The 15,858-nt window shown below is 34.1% G+C and overlaps 1 pseudogene; it reads right to left on the reverse strand.

The window, feature by feature from the left end:
• Positions 1 to 2,346: 2,346 nt before the first annotated feature.
• Positions 2,347 to 7,446, reverse strand: LOC106010890 (synaptonemal complex protein 1 pseudogene; annotated as a pseudogene).
• Between the last annotated feature and the right edge of the window lie 8,412 nt (positions 7,447 to 15,858).

Consider the following 15,858-nt stretch of genomic DNA (forward strand, 5'->3'; position numbering starts at 1 on the left):
TTCTTTCTTTCTTTCTTTCTTTCCTTCTTTCTTTCTTTTTTTTTTTTTGGCACTGGGGATCGAACTCACGACCTTGCATTTGCAAGGCAGGTGCCAGAACCACTGAGCTAAATCCCCGGCCCAGTATGACCATTTTCACTATATTGGTTCTTCCTACCCAGGAGCAAGGACTGTCTTTCCATTTTCTGATATCCTCTTTGGTCTCTTTTTTCAGAGTGCTATAGTTTTCAGAGTAGTGGTCTTTGATTTCTTTCATTATGTTTGAAATAAGAGACCTAGAATACAAAAGCAATTCTAGGCAACAAAGACAAGGTAGGAGGTATCACAATCCCTGACTTGAAACTATACTACAAAGCTACTGTGGCAAAAACAGCGTGGTACTGGCAAAGAAACAGACCTGAGGACCAGTGGAACACATTAGAAGATGCAGAAACAACACCAGACACACTCAGCCATCTCATCTTTGACCAAGGAGCCAAACACTCTCATTAGAGGAAAGATAGCCTCTTTAATAAATGGTGCTGAAAAAGTTGGGTTCCATCTTGCCAAAGATTAAAATTAGACCTATATCTCTCACCGTGCACTATACTAAAATCAAAATGGATTAAAGATCTAGATATTCAAACAGAAACACTAAACCAGCTGGAAGACAGGTTAGGTAGAACTGTTGAAGACATTGGTGTAGGAAAGAATTTCATGAACAAAACCTCAGTTGCACGTGAACCAGCACAAACAATCAACCAGTGGGATCTCTTCTTATTAAAAAGCTTCTGCGTAGCAAGAGAAACCACCAAGATCATGAAGAGACAACCCACAATGTGGGAAAAAATGTTTACCAGCTGCTCCTCAGAAAAAGGTCTACTTTCTAGAATATATAAAGAACTTAAAAAAAATCAGACCTCCTAAATTTAAAGACCTAATCCAAAAATGGGCATCTGAAAAGAACAGACATTTCTCAGACAAAGAAGTAGAAATAGTAAATAAACATATGAAAAAGTGTTCAATACCCCTGGTCATTGGAGAGATGCAAATGAAAACAATGCTGAGATTCCACCTCACCTCAGAAAGAATGGCTGCTATCATGAAATCAACCAATAACAAATGCTGGCAGGACTGTGGGGAAAAAGGAACACTGCTCCACTGCAGGTGGGAGTGTAGACTGGTGTGACCACTGTGGAAATCAGTATGAAGATTCCTCAAAGAACTAGGACTGGAAGTCTCATTTGACCCAGCTATTCCCCTGCAGGTTATCTTCCCAAAAGAATAAAAAGAACCATACAACAGCGATATATGTACACTCATGTTCATAGCAACACAGTTTGTAATAGATAAAACTTGGAAACAGCCCAATTGACCACCAACTGGTAACTGGATAAAGAAGATGTGTTTTTGTTTTTTGTTTTTTTATAAAATGGAGTACTACTCAGCCATAAAGAATGAGAAACTAGAAACATTTATAGCTAAATGGATGCACATTGAGGGGTGATATTTTTAATTAAAATAAATAGGACACACATGTGTAAATACCAAATAGTTCCTCTGTGTGAGAAACTGAAAGTGTAAATAAGGATCAAAATGCATAATAGATAATGCGAAATTGGAAGAAAATGCACAAAGGGGAAGGGGAAGTGGGAGGGGTAGGGAAAGGAAAGAAGGGAATGGAATTAATATGAGAAAATGAAAAAATGGAAAGAAAGTCTTTGTAAATAGAGAGGGGTAGAGGGGTTGGAGGGAGGTCAGGGGAAATGGGGAAAAACAAAAATCAAGATATATTATGTAAAGGTACAAATCTCCAATGATGAAAGTTATTATATTGTATACCTAAAAAGTACCAATAAAATTAATTTTTAAAATTTAAAAAAAATCAAGTTATAGCAATCCTATACTTTGTGAATGGCTAAAAATAAAAAAAAAATAACAATGCTGCAGGGATATAGAGAGATTGGATCACTCTTATCAGCTGGTGAGAATATAAAATGGTACAGCCACTTCGAAAAACAATATCTGAAAAAACTGATTTTTTAAATTCAAAATATTTTAATAATGAATAAAGAATAAATCTCAATTATGCATTTCTCGTGTTCAAAACTAAAAATCTGGAAACATAATATTAATACAGGAAAAAGTAACAAAATATAATTGTATAATTATCTGAATATAATAACAAGTTTTCAGATAATATACAGCTATTTCACATTCAGGCCAAAATATAATAATATAAAAAGTACAAAATTTTTATGCAAAGTTTTAAAGTCTCACTTTCCAAGTAAAGTTTGACTCGTTGGAAAATAAAAAAAATTAACTATTAATTTGATGTTATTAGGGCCCATTATCATACTGATTTTCTTAAATAAGTAACTTTTCTGCTTCCTTTAGTTTTTTTCCTGTCCATTTTAGCAATTACAGCCCAACAGTCATCTTACATTTTTCTCACAGATCCAGGAGTTGTTAGAGATGAAGGAGTCTTTTTTGGTGTTCTGACACAAAGATGAGAAGCAGGTGGATTATTATTTTTGTACAGTTTGTTCAGTGTGTCTTCCTCGGAAACCATGCTCCAAAGATTGTAGCTTCTGAACTATCTGAATTAACATCAAATTCAAAGATTTTTCTCTTTTTATTATTTTCTTCAATGGGTTTATTCTTTTCTTCTCTTTGCTGTGTTTGTAGTTTAGTTGGTGTCTTCACGGTATATGACTTTGGTACTGGTGTAGACAAACTGCTTTTGGTAGATGTCCACAGATAGTCTCTTTTATCTTTGGATTTACCATAATCAGTTGATAAGAAATTTCGAGATACATTTTGTGTAGGAGTTGCTTTAGAATCAAATTTCTTGTAACTAGTTTCAAATATTTCCCATAAAGATGTCTGTATTTTCTTGTCTTTTTTTTCTTTCAGAGTAACTGTGTTTCCTTTTGCCTCTCTTTTCAGTTTTTCTTTTTCGTCTCTTTCTGTTTCAAGTTGCTTCTTAATAGAGAAAAGTTCAATTTGGAGACTAGATATTTCAATCTCCAAAGATGCTCTTGCGGATGACTGTCCTTGTTCTTTGCTCTTATAAACTCCTAATTCTGAATCTCTCTCTTCAACAGTCTTATCATATTGGTGCTTATGCTTTTCCATAAGTGCTACCATTTCAGCTATTTTATGTTGACATTGTATATCAATTTCTTTCTGTAATTTTACTGCTTCATCAGCTGTTACTTTTGCCTTTTCAACCTGTCCCAAAAGATTTTCTTCTGATAACTTTTGTCTTCAATTTCTTTTTGATAACTGTGAGTCATTTCTTCAAACTTTTGTTTGGCACTTTCTAGTTCTAATTCTAATTTACTGACCTTTATCTCATAAACATTCAACTGCTTGCTTTCTGCTGTCCTCTTTCTTTCAAGGCCTTATTCAACTAAGAAAACCCCAGGTCCTGATGGCTTCACTGCTGAATTCTACAAGACATTTAGAGAGAAACTACTGCCACTACTGTTTAAACTCTTCAATGAAATTGAAAGGGAACCAATACTCCCAGATTCATTCCTGGAAGCAAGCATCACCTTGATCCCCAAAGCAGAGGAAGACCCAACCGAAAAAGAAAACTATAGGTCAATCTCATTAATGAACATAGATGCAAAAATCCTTAATAAGATACTGGCAAACAGAATGCAGAAGAATCATCAAGATCATACACCATGACCACGTGGGATTCATCCCAGGGATGCAGGGATGGTTCAACATATGCAAATCAATCAATGTAATACACTATTATCAATAGAGCCAAGGACAAAAACCATATGATCATCTCAATGGATGCAGAAAAACCATCTGACCAAATCCAACATGCATTTTTTTCAAAAAACTGATTTCTTAAAAGCAAGTAACTTTCAACACCCAGAATTTGTACAAGTGGCTGTTTATCTCAAAGAAATCATGTTTTATCTTCATACAAAACCTACATTTTGTTTGTGTAGTAGCTTTATTCATATTAGCTAGAAAATGAGACAAACACAGCTAGTGTTTTGAGTGAATAAACTGTAGTAATCTGTACTGTGGGAAAATTACTCAGCAAAAGAAATGATTAAATTGTTGATACATGGAGCAATTTGAATAAATACACAGAAAATTATAATGAATAAAAAAGCCAATTCTAAATATACTTACTATATGATTCCATTTATATTTATATTTCAGTGAAAAGTTCATTTGTAAGTTCTGAGCTTTCCTGTGTCAGATACTACAGAAGAGGCAAATCCCTGGACCTCTCCTGGTCTTTCAAGACTCAGGAGTCTTCTGCCCACATCCAGAGCCATAGGCCAGGAGGCCAAGAAAGAAAATATTATCCTCTTCCCATTTGATTGCCTGCTTCCTTTGCTTCCATGTCCTGGTTTGGGGAGACTCAGATCTGAATGACATAGGCCTCGCTGTGGCTAAGGTGGTGTACTCACTTGTGGGGGTTGACATTGCCACTGGGCCTGAAAGTCAGCCTGAGGAAGCAAACCTGGAAGCCGGAGCATGTGGGCCGGGGGAGTTCAAAGGAGAGGTTTGCAGGGCCCAGCCTCAGTGGAGGGGCTGAGATGGAAGGCCCGAGGCTGGAGGGTCCCGGTAGGCTGGGGTCCATCTGGAAAAGGCCTAATGGAAAGAAACTCATGTTCAAAAAAGAAGTCAATACATGTACAAATATGGCTAGATGGATGAAGCACGGTAGTTCAGAGAGGAGAACTTACTGAGTAATGGGGAAATTGGAAACTATTTTTCAGTAGATGGATAGAATCTGAACATTCAGATCTAGGAAGGGCATTCCAAACAGATAAAACAGCATGAGATATGAGGCCAGAAAGTTTGTGACATGTTTGGAACCCATAATTAATTTCACTGGAGTCCCATTTTTTTGTAGGATGGTAGTGAAATAAAATTAGAAAAAAGATGAATAGAGATTGTGGAGAGCTTTAAAGGTTATTATAATGAATCTGTAGTTTTGTGTGTAGGGGCATCTACTATAAGGTTGGGGCTTATGTCTATCACTTTTTAAAAATTAGTACATGTTTGCAATACGTAATGACTACTTTCATTGCAGCTATCTGGTACATGTACATGGCGCATGTAATTGTTTTTCAACCCCTTCCACCGTCCCCTCCCTCCATCTTTTATTTCCTTCTCATTTGCAAAAGATCTATCTCCCTGTTTCCTTTTGATCTTTTATTTTGCTCTTTAATTTATTAATACTTTGGATTTCTCTTAGAAGAGAAACCATATGATATTTAAGCTGTGTGTCTGACTTACTTCACTTAACATTATGGTTTCAAGGTGTGTGTCTACTTTCTTACAAATGATTCAAATTTATCCTTGATAGCAGAATAGTACTCTGTTGTATATAAGTAGCACATTTCTTTATCCATTCATTTGTTAATGACAAATAGGCTACTTCCAAGACTGAGCTATTATGGATTGTGCATCAGAGGGAAATCTTTGAAGGGAGGAACTGATATTAAGAACAGGAAAGACAGTTATGAAAAAGTGACAACAAGTTATGGGTTTAGTGAGAAGTGCAGTCGTGGTTGGAACGAAGAAGTGGCTCAGAACTGAACCTGTTTCATAGTGGTGTCTTTTTAACTTAAGCAAGCACAGGCCCCAACATGCAACAGGTGCTTAAGAAATATTTGTCAAACAGAAAAATGAGTGAATAAATGATTTAACAAACATAGCTTGAAAGTGGTATACACATATATTTAATCTTCACAATACTACAAGTTAGAGCTGATCTGCATTGAAAGATGAGAAGCTTGGGGAATTTGAAGGTTGTAATTTATGTGGGCAACTTGTTTTTACATGTTTCTATTCTCATGGTTTTACTGTTATTTACAGTTGTGCCCTGCCCTATTAGGCATCTAAATACCGGTTTTCTTCACCACTGGTTCAGTTAGCATTATTAAATTGCTGCCATGGTCTGAATGTTTTTATGTCTTTCCAAAATGCGTATGTTGAAACCTAATCCTCACAACTAGTGTTAAAAGATGGAGCCTCTGCACAGGAATTGGGTCATGAGGGTGGAGCCCTATGAATGTGACTGAGTTCTCTTATAAAAGAGGCCTATGGGAGCTTGTATATTTCTGCTACCATCCATGGACACAGCTAAAAGCAGCTATGTCTGAGGAAAACAGCTTTTGCCAAACATTGGCTCTGGGGTGCATTGATCTTGGACTTCCCAGTCTTCACAATACGAGAAATAAATTTTTGTTATTTATAAGGCACCCAATATGGTATTTTTATTACCATTTTAGTTCAAATGGGGTGAAACACTTGCTTCTGACAACTTCTTGCCTTTATCTCTCAGCAGTCCCAGAACTCTTGTCTATGTTGGGATTCTATTTGTGGCACTCATACTACCCTGAATACCCATTGTCTGAAGCCTCTAGCTTAGGAGTAGAGTCATCATACTATAGCCATACTTGAGTCCCAAACATTTTTGGATATTTATAGCAGCACACTTTGTAATAGTTAAATCCTGGAACCAGCCTGTGTACCCATTAACAGACCACTGGAGAAAGAAAATGTGGTATCTACATATAAAGGAATACTACTCTGCTATAAAGAATGACAATTTAAGACATTTGTACAAAAATGGATGCACCTGAAAAATATAATGTTGAGTGAAATAAATCAGACACACAAGCTTAAATACTGTAGGGTATCTCTCATTGGAGTGAGGCAAAGGACAAACAAAGAAAATGATATAGGATGGATAGAAAGGGACAAGGGGACAAATCTCTTGCAATAGGGAAGTGGTCCAAGGGAAGAAGGGTGAGGAGTGAAGAAGAAGGGAACGGGAAATCAAAAGAATAAAGATGCCATACACAGGAACCTAACAACCCCAATTACTGTAAACACTATATGTCATAATATGAGCTAAGGCAAATAATATCAACAAGTATGGAAAAAAAGAAACAAGCTGTAATATGTACATGTAACCATTTACAAGATGATTGTAAACTGCATGAATTACAAAAATGTACAAATAAAAATAAATACATTGTAAACAATAAGCTTTAAAAAAGTATATGAAATAGAAAGAAATTGTTCAAAATTACACCAGGTGAGATACTTTATTGTTAAGTAAAATGTTTTATGAAAAAAGTATAGTATTATTAGAAAATGAGCTGAGAGATAGATTAGCAAATGAAATATATTCTTTTAAGATCATGATACACAGTGTATTTACCATTGTTATTCTCTAATTATTTTCGTAATGAAAAATTATGTTTTCCTAGAAATGGCTTTTATATTTTCTTTATTAATATCTACCTGTATATTAAAATTTAAAAATAGATTTAATATTATCTCAGAACAGACTCACATGACATGTTGAATACTATAGTATGTGACTGAGTTTTTCTAAATGGTTGATTGTATATCTTGTCATTTCTTTTCACACTTTCATGGCATACCTTGCAGATCTGTCAAATCCATCCTCGAAATTCCTCACCTTTCTTGAGTTTAACCTCCACTCTTCAGCTGCCTCCAGCAAAGTCCACCCTAAACACACCTATAGGGTTATCTTCATTATTAAATTAATTATTGTTAACTAAAAAAATTGAGTTAATTATTCCAGCAATGAGGGATACTATAGACTGTCTCAGTGAAGATTTCTCAGTGCAGGATTTTGGCAGATGATTGGATATCTTAATAAATATCATCCAGGAGGATGACAGAGTTGAACCAAGCTAGCTCTGAAACTGGCAGAGCAGCAGCTGTCACTCTTAATAGAGAAACTAGAATGAGAAACTCTATAGGACAAACAACCCAGGTTCTTCAATAAATAAATTGCAAAGAAAGGGGGAGGAAGACAGGAAGAAGCAAAAGTGGCTTCAAAATAGGGGAATGTTTTGTCATTCTGTGGCTTAGATGATGTTCATGTTTTGTCTCTGTTCAAACATGATTATCAAGTGGTCTTCTTTTGTCCTGATCTATCGAAGCTACAGAGCAGCTTTGTCTAATGTTAAAGTCATAAGAAATTGTTTATATTCAGCAGATCAGCAAGGTGTAACCATAAATGGCAAGACAGCCAGTAACAATAACTGATCCTACTGGGGCCACTCCTAGGTGTCAGGGATACTTTTCTATTTAGCATGCCAAATACACACTAATTTCTTCTGGAATTACTATAGCACTTATGGCTACTCCCTCTTGTCTGAATTACGATAGCACTTACTCATACTACTTCTCATGGCATTTAGTTAAATGTGGCCCTTGGGTACTGGACTACATGTGTGTCTTGTCTGCTCGAACTACAATGGGCACGTTTAGAGTCGTGATCAGGGCTTAGAGCTTTTGTCCTACCCTCGGTATTTAAAATCCTCCAGATTCAATTCATACAGGACAGGCCTGATATTAAGGTTTTAAATGAGTGAGTGAGCAAATGAATGAATAATGTGAGCACAAATAAAGCCTATTTTAGTCTTTCAATTCTAGAGAATTTCAGAAAAAGGAATCGATGTTTGTTTAAATCAAATAAAATAATGTTTTCCTTTCATATGCCAAATCAAAAAAGAATTAAGCTGAAAGAAAAGTTGATCTAGTTGATGTAAATATTTGAGCGAGGAAAAGGCTTGCTGGTGCATTTGAGACATCAGTAATTTAAATTGTCAGCTAGATATGAGGTATTATTCAATAAAAAATGGAAATTACTTTTATTTCAAAACTTTATGGAATATTTTATGTGCTGAAAGGAAAATTTATTTACAATTTGCATATTATCTCTCTAATACCTGACTACATCTTTAATCTTCTCCTTTCCTAATTGATAAAGTATTCTCTATCTTAATATGATTTTGTGAATTTCAATTTTGATTAATTCATGCTGCATAAATTTGATGTTCCCTTTTCATCTGCATATTATTGTTTACTTCTTTTCTTTTGGGCTAAGTATATTCTTAGCAATTTAAAGAAATACATGCCATAAATAAAAAAAATTGAAATCAGGGAAAAGTGTATACAGTTCTAGCGTACTTTGGGATAAAAATATCTCTGCAATAATTCAAAATATGAAAGATAATATCAATAGGAAATATCTATCTATCTATCTATCATCTCTCTATCACCTATATGTGTATCATGAGGTTTACTTTAAGAAATTAGTTCACATGATTGTGGTTGCTGAGCTGGGGATATAGCTCAGTGGTAGAATGATTGCCTAGCATCTATAGGATGTACAAGTTCTTGGGCTCAATCTCCAGTATTAAAAAAATATTGTGTGCCAGCAAGTCTGATGGGAAATTCAAAACAAGCTGCTAAAAATTGAAATATTGATGATAGAGACTTGAATGAAAACTGAGGCAGTCTGGAAAAAGAATTCCTTTTTTAGAAAATCTCAGTCTATGTTTTTAAGGCTTCCAACTGATTGGATGTTTCCATACACATTACAGAAGGTAATGTTCTTTAATTCAGGCAATTTATTGTAAATGTCATTCACATTTAAAAAATAGCTTTACAGTTACCTGTACACTACTGTTTGTCCTGTTGGTAACTGTGGTCTAGCCAAACTGATACAAAAATAATCATTACAATAGTTTTTCAATTTGTTATTGACCTGATAACCAAAGTCCCGCACTGAAAATTTACTTATATATTAATATACCATAGGGGGAAAGGGTATTATAATCAGCATGAAGAATGTATCTAAAATCATACTTGGCTTCTTATAATTTTCTTACATATTTTATATATTCTTTGGCCTATTAATCTGGTTTTCAATCTGTATATATAATAATTAACTTTATAAAGTCTTATAAGATAAATAAATGAATGATGGTGGAGAACAATTGATTTTTTAAAGATCACCTTCTCAGTGATGTATTAATGACAGAAATAATCACTCTGTTGTACAGATAGGGACACAATACTTTGGGGTTTGAATGATTTACCTGATGTCCCTACCAAGTCTATGATTCATATTATTAATAAAGAAAACAACCTTTTCCCCCAATCTCATGTGTGCAGGTCACAATTTCTGTAAGATCTCAGTGTTCATGACCATTCCTTACCTATTTGGAATATCCACTTTGGTTACTCACTGGGATGTTAATATCCATAGGGCTTTCACAGTTGTCCTCAATTAATGACAGCTGTTTTCCACACTAATGAACACCTTCTTAAGTCTACTTTGTATAAGGGCATTCCCCCCATTCACAACCCATTAGGATATTGAACCATTATCCTTAATTTTTATCTCTATCCTTGACTCCCTTAACTTACCATCCTCACAAACCCAATTTTAAAAATATTCAGAGAGCTATATAGTAGGTCATGGCAGTTATATGCCTTCCTTCCTCTCCTTCTACCTACTTGGATTCAACTCTATTCTCCGAGAGTTACAGCCAGACTTCTAATGCTGCCATATCATGTGACCTTCAGTTTTGAACTTGCTATTCATTTAATGATTCCATTGGACTTGAATCTTGTCCTGGCATTTAATTACTCTGTGATTTTTCTAAGATTTAATTTTTGATTTCTATCAAAATACAGTCAAAAATTCAAACGTCACAAGACTCTAATGATGTATTCTATATACATGCCTGCCCATACTTCATAGCATCAATTTGCTGTTTGATAAATGCTAACTACCTTACCACCCACTCATGGTGCTTCAAATCTGCTCATGTGACTCTTAATATGCCTGTAGTCTCATATTTTCTCTCCCCTGAAATGTCACTTGAGAAATGTCATTTTTCTACAGTTGTTAGGATCAAGATAACAGAGGGTGACAGGGAGAGGGTTGGGACATGTTTTTTTTTCCACTTCATTGTAAAAGCTTCCAAGCTAACCCTGACTGATAATGACAGATTCTGAAAAGATTCCTAATCAAATCCTACTACTTTATAGCAGCAGGTTGCTTTGGGGAGGTAGAAGGTCAAATAGAAAGAAAAAATAAAAGAAAAAGTCTGAAAATTGAGTCAAAGTAGAATCACACTTGTGTAGGGGCAATTACTTGTATTTTCAAATTTTCATTTGCTAGAAATATGAGGTGATTGGTGAGCATTTCATGTATTGCTCTCATAAAACCTACAATGAAGGATAGTAATAATTTTTCAGAGTATGCTGTGAAACAGTGTGTTGCTTAGAGTGTAAGACATTTGCCATCATCAGATTAGAGTAGTTGGTGCCCTTATTGCCTAATTTGCTAACAGTTGTCATAACCACACAATCTATAAATGGCATTAATGAGTTAAGAAGTGCATGAGAAAGTGTTCAGCACCATACAAAGTATTACATACGCAGCTGTATTTGAATATGCATCAAGACATTCATATAATAAATATTGGAAAAGCGAAAAAGTCACATTTTAATTTTATAATGCTTCAGGAAATTTTTATTTTAAAAGATAGAGCATGGGTTGTGATGACAGTGGTGAAGGTGATAAAATCCATGTCTACATTAGCTGGATACCTACAGAACTTTCTAATTCCCTCTCTTTCAGAGCACATACACTATATTTAATTCATTTATGTGGTTATCTCTTGCACCAAATGAGAGCCTGATGGCAGCCTTTATTGTTATTCTCATCTTAGGACACTCTTAAATACATTATATGTACTTATATACTATATATTACATATGGGTTGAATTTTGTTAAATGATAGGAAAAAAACTCTTTCCTAACATAATTTTAATATCTTCTGAGCTCAAGGCACTATATTAAATTTCAACATTTTGTAAAACTAATAAGGTATCAGCCCTATCCTCATGCTTCTTGCAGTTGTCTGATTTAGAGAATTTGTGTGTTCACTACTACATGGCTCTGTTTCCCTTTCCTGATGGTTTGGGTGTTTAAGCATGTTTCTCATTAGGCCTGTTTCTGAAGGCTCTTTCATGATTTTGAGCATGGGAGATCTGAGGGTAACTTAGACATCAAGCCAGCTTTGTATCCATACTTATCAGTTTGAGTACAGTTTCATGAGAATTTGATTTCTAAATATACTTTTTTTTGGTACTAGGGATCGAACTCGGGACCTTGAGCTTGCCAGGCAGGTGGCAGAACCACTGAGCTAAATCCCAAGCCCTCTAAATATACTTTTATAGACCAAATGTCCACCATGCTAAAGAATTTAGTCACCTAATTTAATGTTCCAGAGGAAAAAAGGCACATAATTAAGTTGTGCACTAGCTCTAAACTTTAATTACACAAGCAAGAAAAAATGAAGTTATATGCTATAGTATGTCCTGAAATGTTTATAAAGTCATCTCCCTTAAATGTTAGAAAGGAGTGTTATATAGGACTATGTAGAACTCTCAAATTATTTTAATAATTTTTGCTATTTGCTTTAAAAATCACAAACAAGTCAATTAAATGACAGATTGCTAGGATTTTAGAAGGACATATGCTTTAGTTTTATATGGCATTTGAAATCTCATGCAGCAAAAGTGCTTTTAAAATATCATGAACTATAAAACATAATTGATTTTCCTCAGTTTTTCATGCCAAATTATAGACAGTGGTAAGATATTCATGTACTGTGGTCATCTTGCAACAAACATGCAATAGTTGGCAATATTTTCACCTACAACTCAACTAATGGCCTTTGTATTAATCAACAGAAAACTATTTGAAATGCTATAAATATTTTCTAAAAGTAGCACTGTGTTTTAAAAATCTTAATAATTTTGGTTATATGAATATTAAAACAAAAGTACATAAAAGACACCTAAAAGCAAGCATAAATTTCAGAATATTATTTACTTTTCCACAATGTATTCTCATTTCTTGTTAGGCTGGTAACAACAAAATGGCTAGTACAAAGCCCAAGGTTACCAGAATATCTGTTTTCAGAAAAAAAAAAAAAAAAAACTGCATCAAAATCAAAGATGGCCTTTTATTGAAATTTTGAGTAAAAACTTAAAAAAACTACAGATTTTAGCTTTTGAAATTAAATTTAGAAGAGGTACAGTCAATAAAGCTCTAGGGGTAAAATAAAGGTGAATAAAGAGAATTGACTTGTGGATTTCATTATGTTGTCTCAATTCATCATTGTTGAAGCTTTTATTGTTCAAATCCAAAAAAAATGTTTATCTCATTTCCCTCCTTCCAAGTGTAGACTGTAAGCTCTTAAAGGGAAAGAGTTGTCTACATTCTTTTTTGCAAATCTTCAAGGATGTGATACTATACCTTTAGGGATATTTGCTGAACTGAACTGTGAGCAGAGTAAAGTTTCTGTAGTTTTCATATGAAAAGACCCATGACCCCAAAATGAACACCTTCATTTTTATCCACAAACTAAAATTGAACTATATCAGTTATATTATATTTCTAAGTGAAGGACAATGATAAAATAGTACGCTTAAAAACATTTGTGAGATGTGTTGGAAAGATATGTGATTCTGCATCCTTTAACATACTAGTGTAGTGGTCACTTCATCATTCTTTCATCCATTTTTCTGTGTATACTGAACTTTTATATAGTGTAGCAGAGTCTGTTCTCTTCAATATGAGTGAACTCCTTTCCAATGGCTAGTGAATCATCCATTATAGCTGCATGGAAACAAAGTCACAAATATATGGAAAGATAGATTTAATGTAATACTTATTAAAATCCCAATAATATATTTTTTTCAAATAGAAAAACCCATTGTGAAATTCATATAGCATCTTAAGAGACTATGTATATTAGTCACTTTCCTGTTCCTGGGACAAAATTCCCAATCCCTACAAATTAAAAGGGGAGAGGTTTATTTTGGTTTATAATTTCAGAGGGTTCACTCCATGGATAGCTGGCTCCAAGACAGAAATAGCATGGTAGAAGAGCATGGCAGAGGAAAGCTTCTAACTCAATGGCAGCCAAGAGGCAGAGTAAGAAGAGAGGAACCAGGGACAAAGAATACACTCTTTCAAATAATGCCCCCCAGTGACCAGTCACTTCTGAGTAGCCTCCCCCTCTTAACAGCATATTCTGCTATGAACTCATCAGAGGATTGGTTCACTGATGTGTATACCACTTCATGATCCAATTACCTTCCAAAAGCAACATTTCAGAACACATGATATGTTTGGGAGACATTTTACATCTAAACCATGAACTTTGAATAGCCAAAACAATCCTCAAAAAAAAAAAAAAAGGACAAAGTTGAAGGTCTCAGATTTCCTGATTTTTTAAAACTTACTCTAAAGACACCAAATCAAAAGTCCCCTATAATGAAATAAAAAAATAGACATTTAACTCAATGGAATAGGATAGACAGCCATAAAATAAAACCTGACATATTTGTATATGGTAAAGTGATTATTAACAGGTTTGCTAAGACCATTCTATGGAGAAAGGAAAATCTTTTCAATAAGTCATGGTGAGGAAACTATATATATATATATCTATATATATATCTCCCCAAAAGAATAAAATTATATCCCTAACTTATATAAAAATTAACTCAATATGGATTGAATACCTACATATAACAGCTAAACTATAAAACTCTTAGGAGAAAACAGCGGAAGTTTCATGATGATGGATTTGGCAATGGTCTGCTCACTACAACACCAAAGGCATTGCCAACCAAAGAATAAGTAAATTGGACTTCATCAAAATTGAGATGATTGTTCTTGGTGAAATCAAAGAGTATAAAGACAATCCATGGAGTGGAAGAAAATATTTGGAAATCATATATCTGACCAGGAATTACCATTAAGAATATATAAAGAACTACAACTCAACGACAACTTAACAACAATTAAAAAACAAGCAAAAAACCTAAATAAATATTTATCCAAAGCAGACATATAGATAACCAAAATGAACATGTAAAGATATTCAACACCATTAATAATTAGAGAAATGCAAACTGAGACTGTCATGAATACCAATTCATACTTATTAAGATTGCTGTTATTAAATGAGAAAATAACAACAGCCTGGGGGGACATGAAGAAAATACAACACTTTGGGCTTCTGTGGAGAAATATAATATGGTGCAGGTTTATTGGAAAATATTATAGCAGTCCCTCTAGATATTGAACAGAATATTATAAGATCCAGAAATCCCACTCCTGGGTATATCACCCAAGATGATTGAAGTATGGATTTGAGTAGATGTTCATGTGCCCATGTTCATAGGAACATTATTTACAATATCCAAAATATAAACATTTTCAACTTTAAAAAGGAAAGCAATTCTCACAAATGCTCAGCATGGATGAACCTTTAAAAAACTGGCCTAATTAAAGAAGTCAGGCAAGAAGGAACAAATATTACATAATTCTACTTATATATAGTAGCTAGAGTGGTCAAATTATAGGAGTTGAAGGGAGGGAATGATAGAAGTTATTATTTAAAAAGTAAAGAGTTTTATTTTGGAAAGATATGATGGTTATCCAACAATGTTAAAGTACTTAATTATACCTAAAAATACACTTAAAATGATTCAAATACTAAATTTTATATTGTATATGTTTTACTACAGTAACCAAACACGCAAACTATCAATAGTCTAATGGATGAAATAAAGAGCTTAAAACACATAGAGTTGCTCAGAATAAAAGCTTTCCATAATAACAGGTGAAAAGGTAACTCCTTGCTCAGATTCTGCTTTTTACTAATGAAGAAGAAGAGGGCATAATCACTGATGATAGCAAGTCACAGATTTGGCTTGAAAGCATCAAGGTCATCAATTTACATATAAAATCTTCATTCTATTGTATGCACTATGAGGCTGCTGAAAAAAAGAAGAATTTATTATCTTCCTTTCTAGTTCAGTTGTATGCAGTTTTCAGAGTTCTTGTATATTCCCATGAGATACAGTTTTTGAATTTATGGATTTGTATCTATATTCAACAACCAAACCTGAGGAGTAAGAAATGGCAGTTGCCACCAGAACCAGTTTGTTCAATGAAAGGAA

This window comes from Heterocephalus glaber, unplaced genomic scaffold, assembly GCF_053883595.1.
Source record: "Heterocephalus glaber isolate CG9 unplaced genomic scaffold, H.glaber_assembly_v1.0 deba00000901, whole genome shotgun sequence".
Classification (NCBI taxonomy): domain Eukaryota; kingdom Metazoa; phylum Chordata; class Mammalia; order Rodentia; family Bathyergidae; genus Heterocephalus; species Heterocephalus glaber.